We start from the raw sequence: 6,109 nt of genomic DNA on the forward strand, positions 1-6,109 counted from the left end.
AGTGGCCAAACTGTGGTATTAGGCCAAAACTATTGTCTGGGTTAGATGGAGAAAAAAATTATATTCGATTTGCAACCTGATGGAGGTCAGTATAGATGGACTAATAGAACAAGTCCCACACACAGCTAGAAGCCCAAATATTTTTTCAGAGGTAGATGCAGAAAAAAAATATATTCAGTTTGCAACCTGATGGAGGTCAGTATAGATGGACTAATAGAGAAAGTCCCACACACTGCTAGAAGGCCAAATATTTTTTCAGAGCTAGATGCAGACAAAAAATTATTTTGAATTTGCAACCTGATGGAGGTCAGTATAGATGGACTAATAGAGAAAGTCCCACACACTGCTAGAAGGCCAAATATTTTTTCAGAGCTAGATGCAGATAAAAATTATTTTTAATTTGCAACCTGATGGAGGTCAGTATAGATGGACTAATAGAGAAAGTCCCACACACTGCTAGAAGGCCAAATATTTTTTTAGAGTTAGATGCAGATAAAAATTATTTTTAATTTGCAACCTGATGGAGGTCAGTATAGATGGACTAATAGAGAAAGTCCCACACACTGCTAGAAGGCCAAACATTTTTCAGAGCTAGATGCAGAAAAAAATTATATTCAGTTTGCAACCTGATGGAGGTCAGTATAGATGGACTAATAGAACAAGTCCCACACACAGCTAGAAGCCCAAATATTTTTTCAGAGGTAGATGCAGATAAAAATTATTTTTAATTTGCAACTTGATGGAGGTCAGTATAGATGGACTAATAGAGAAAGTCCCACACACTGCTAGAAGGCCAAATATTTTTTCAGAGCTAGATGCAGAAAAAAATTATATTCAGTTTGCAACCTGATGGAGGTCAGTATAGATGGACTAATAGAACAAGTCCCACACACAGCTAGAAGCCCAAATATTTTTTCAGAGGTAGATGCAGATAAAAATTATTTTTAATTTGCAACCTGATGGAGGTCAGTATAGATGGACTAATAGAGAAAGTCCCACACACTGCTAGAAGGCCAAATATTTTTTCAGAGCTAGATGCAGATAAAAATTATTTTTAATTTGCAACCTGATGGAGGTCAGTATAGATGGACTAATAGAGAAAGTCCCACACACTACTAGAAGGCCAAATATTTTTTCAGAGCTAGATGCAGAAAAAAATGATATTCAGTTTGCAACCTGATGGAGGTCAGTATAGATGGACTAATAGAACAAGTCCCACACACAGCTAGAAGCCCAAATATTTTTTCAGAGGTAGATGCAGATAAAAATTATTTCTAATTTGCAACCTGATGGAGGTCAGTATAGATGGACTAATAGAGAAAGTCCCACACACTGCTAGAAGGCCAAATATTTTTTCATAGCTAGATGCAGATAAAAATTATTTTTAATTTGCAACCTGATGGAGGTCAGTACAGATGGACTAATAGAGAAAGTCCCACACACTGCTAGAAGGCCAACTATTTTTTCAGAGCTAGATGCAGAAAAAAATTATATTCAGTTTGCAACCTGATGGAGGTCTGTATAGATGGATTAATAGAACAAGTCCCACACACAGCAAGAAGCCCAATATTTTTTCAGAGGTAGATGCAGAAAAAAAATATATTCAGTTTGAAACCTGATGGAGGTCTGTATAGATGGATTAATAGAACAAGTCCCACACACAGCTAGAAGCCCAATATTTTTTCAGAGGTAGATGCAGAAAAAAAATTATTTTTAATTTGCAACCTGATGGAGGTCAGTATAGATGGACTAATAGAGAAAGTCCCACACACTGCTAGAAGGCCAAATATTTTTTCAGAGCTAGATGCAGAAAAAAATTATATTCAGTTTGCAACCTGATGGAGGTCAGTATAGATGGACTAATAGAACAAGTCCCACACACAGCTAGAAGCCCAAATATTTTTTCAGAGGTAGATGCAGATAAAAATTATTTTTAATTTGCAACCTGATGGAGGTCAGTATAGATGGACTAATAGAGAAAGTCCCACACACTGCTAGAAGGCCAAATATTTTTTCAGAGCTAGATGCAGATAAAAATTATTTTTAATTTGCAACCTGATGGAGGTCAGTATAGATGGACTAATAGAGAAAGTCCCACACACTGCTAGATGGCCAAATATTTTTTCAGAGCTAGATGCAGATAAAAATTATTTTTAATTTGCAACCTGATGGAGGTCAGTATAGATGGACTAATAGAGAAAGTCCCACACACTGCTAGAAGGCCAAATATTTTTTCAGAGCTAGATGCAGAAAAAAATGATATTCAGTTTGCAACCTGATGGAGGTCAGTATAGATGGACTAATAGAACAAGTCCCACACACAGCTAGAAGCCCAAATATTTTTTCAGAGGTAGATGCAGATAAAAATTATTTTTAATTTGCAACCTGATGGAGGTCAGTATAGATGGACTAATAGAGAAAGTCCCACACACTGCTAGAAGGCCAAATATTTTTTCAGATCTAGATGCAGATAAAAATTATTTTTAATTTGCAACCTGATGGAGGTCAGTATAGATGGACTAATAGAGAAAGTCCCACACACTGCTAGAAGGCCAAATATTTTTTCAGAGCTAGATGCAGAAAAAAATTATATTCAGTTTGCAACCAGATGGAGGTCAGTATAGATGGACTAATAGAACAAGTCCCACCCACTGCTAGAAGCCCAAATATTTTTTCAGAGCTAGATGCAGAAAAAAATTATATTCAATTTGCAACCTGATGGAGGTCAGTATAGATGGACTAATAGAATGATGCTATGCCCAAAAGATTTTACTTCACTAGGTGCAGTAAAAAAAATTGGTATTCTATACACAGGTGGTATATCTTGCAACACAGATAGGCTACTCCACTGACTAACACACTCTGCAAAAGGCCAAAAAGGATTAGCTTTGCTAGATTCAGCCAAATGCTGTGAAAAAAACTTGCACAGCACTGGCACAGACCTGCCTGGCAAAAACTGATAGGAACTGATGTAACCTAGTCCTGAAAAGGACTGCAATTACAATTAGTCTTTACTCCCACAATCTATCTATTTAAGAGCACAGACCTGCCTGATAAAAGTCGTAGGAAATGCTGTAACCTAGTCCTTAAAAGGACTGCAATCACAACTATTCCCTACTCCCAAGCTATCTGTAGATTTGTGCGAAAATTGGCTTGAAATTAACAAGGTATAGCGCACACAGCAACAGCGGTGCCGTCTAACACGCAGCTGCAGCAGTGAGAAAATGGTGGCGACGGGGAAAATGGCTTGGTCTTATAGGGCAAGGACATGTGACATACACTGCCAATGACACATGCCCTTGCTTGTGTGAAAAACAGCAGTTCGCTCCGTGTGTGCGCTGCTGATAGGCTGACAGACTGCACCTCCCCACTGTAAATGCGGGAAAGAGAAAAAAAAATGGAGATCTTCATTATTCCTGCAGAGATCCATCCCCTGCCCCTCCCCCCACCCCGCTGTACACTCAAACTGCGTATTAACATTATTTTTCATCATTACTGAGAAAAAATCCAGTTATGATTTTGGTGCACGAACAGTTATCGAACATAACCTCGAACAGCCGAATTTTTCTCAAATCGTTCGTGTTCGCCGAACGGCTTGAACACCGCCCAAAACAGCTCGAATTTGAGATTGGCAAACAGTTCGAGTAGAACAACGCTCATCTCTAGTGATAAACACAGAAAAATGCAATTTGTGCATGAAAAAGACATATGATAGACACAAACGACACCCAGTGAACCCTTCTGAATATAATTGGGTCTGTTGAGTTTCTGTCATTTTATCTGAAAAAAATAGAGCAATTTTTCTTCTGGTTATAATTGCAGAATGTGTGAAGGAGCCTCTTCTGAGTCATTTTGTTAACTGCACTCTGAAGCGACTTTTAAGAATAAGTCTTAGATGTGTATAGATGAGGAATAATACTATTTCTAGCTGTTAAATGTCTTGTGTCCTACATTTTTAGTAGTTTCCCCCCCTTTGCACTACAAATTTCAATGTTTTTGACGAGATTGATGATTGCATTTGCATTTTTTTTATCTAGTTTTCTTATGATTGTTGCCTGTTTTTCCATAAAGTCTTATTCTTTTCTTAAATTGAGCCCTTTAAAAGTCTCCTTTTCTTTTTTTTCGCTATTGTGGGTAGGGTTTGAGATTTCCAGTTGTTTTCGTCAGATTCATCAATTACGAAAAAGTAGCCAAAATTTTGTGCCCATGTACCCTACTTACCCCCTGGAGTGATTTTTTGTATGTCTGTTTCATGCAAATCTTGTGATATTTAGCGGAACATGAGACTTCTTTTCTCTAAAAAGACACAAAAATGGTAAAACAAAAAGGACAAAAATGAAAAGCATTTTTAATGTTACTCAAAATTCAAGAAGAACCATGTTGTGCCATTTTGAAGAATTTGGCACAAACAAATTAATTGTTACCACAAGACAAAAAATTAAAAGTAACTTAAAAATATCTGCAAATGATGATAGGGCCCCTTCTCTTTGTGTGCTCTGCCCTTTTTTTCCTGACAGTTTCTTCTCTTCCCCTTTCCAAAGGCTTTTATTGGCACAAAATGTACCTTGATCCCTCAAAGCAGACAGATCGTAGACATATTAGAGCAGTTTTTAGGCTGAATAATCAGTGCAGGGAGAGAAGTGGCTGATAAGTGGAGAGATGAAAAAAAAAACATATTTCTTTGTAATATATTGCAAAGTTTTTTTCTTTACTTTTATTGTTCATTTATGAACTAAAATAAGTGTAGTTAGTATATAGTAATAACTGAGAATGTTTCAGGGGCATTTTGAATCCCCCTGGAGCAGTGCAAACATGCAGTGGGGATAATATGTATGCAGTACTGGAGTAACAGAATATCCACAATGACTGCTATACACAATACAGTAATGGAAGTAAGTAACGGGAAACAGACTCACTGTAGACATCCTCCTTAAAGGCACCAAGTCTAAAAACAGCGAAATAAGGAACATGAGTGAATGTGAAATGAAAAGGCAATTGTTTTGTTTTTTTATCTCTAAGCAATTAACTCCTTTAGGTTTTATCAGATGCTTAACAAGCTCCAAAAGCAAATGTTTGCCCAGGTGGCCCTGCTTGGCAACCTTCCCATTCCCAGAGAGAATATTTGTATGGTGCATACCCAGGCTTCTACAGAAAAGAGCGAAACATAGATGACAAGAATCAGTGTAATATATAGAGAACAAGTGGATATCTTTCCTTACAGACATCTCAGGCTATGTGCACACGATGCAGAAATTCTGCATATTTTTTCTGCTTCTCCCTGGCAGGAAAAAGGCATGCGGATTTTACTTGCGTTTTTCCCGCCAGGTAGAAGCGTTTGTCAAGCGGTTTTGCATGCATTTCTGCATGCGGGTTATCAAGCGCTTTTCCAAGCGATTTTAGCATCACTTGGAAAAGTGCTTGACAACCTGGTCACACTATATAAATCCATGCAACCGGCATAGATTTATATAGTGTGACAAAGTAATAGTTAAAAAAAAGAATAAGAATGGTAAAAATAAAAAATAAAGATTATACTTACCTTCCGATAGCCCCCGGTATTTTCTCCACTCAGTCCGGTCTGTTGTATCGGTAGCGGTGGTGTGAAGGACCTGCGATGACGTCATTGAGTCATGTGACAGGTCACGCGACCGCCGACGTCAAGACTAAATGACGTCATGGCAGGTCCTCACACCGCCACGAGCAGTGCAAGAGACCGGACACATTGCTTAGGAGGCCGGGGGACATCAGAAGGTAAGTATAATCTTTATTTTTTATTTTCAATTCTTTTTTTAAAAGGTTCTATGGTACCCGAGTCTGGAGGAGAGTCTCCTCTTCTCCAGACCCGAGTACCATCCGCACATAGAATCGCTTAATATCCGTATGTGCAAATGTGCTGACACGGATATTAAGCTTTTCAATGCAAGTCAATGGCGGTAATTACGCTGCGTGTCTGCAAAATTAATGGACATGCTGCGTATTTTTCCGCAATGATAATCCGCAGTGGAAATTTCCGCAGCATGTGCGCAGCACATGCGGATTATCATTGGGGACCATGGAGCACGTATTATCATTCCGCGGCAAAAACGCTTGAAAAACGCATAGTGGGCAC

This window comes from Phyllobates terribilis, unplaced genomic scaffold, assembly GCF_046119375.1.
Source record: "Phyllobates terribilis strain yellow unplaced genomic scaffold, ASM4611937v1 Scaffold_4__5_contigs__length_816908805, whole genome shotgun sequence".
In the NCBI taxonomy this organism is placed as follows: domain Eukaryota; kingdom Metazoa; phylum Chordata; class Amphibia; order Anura; family Dendrobatidae; genus Phyllobates; species Phyllobates terribilis.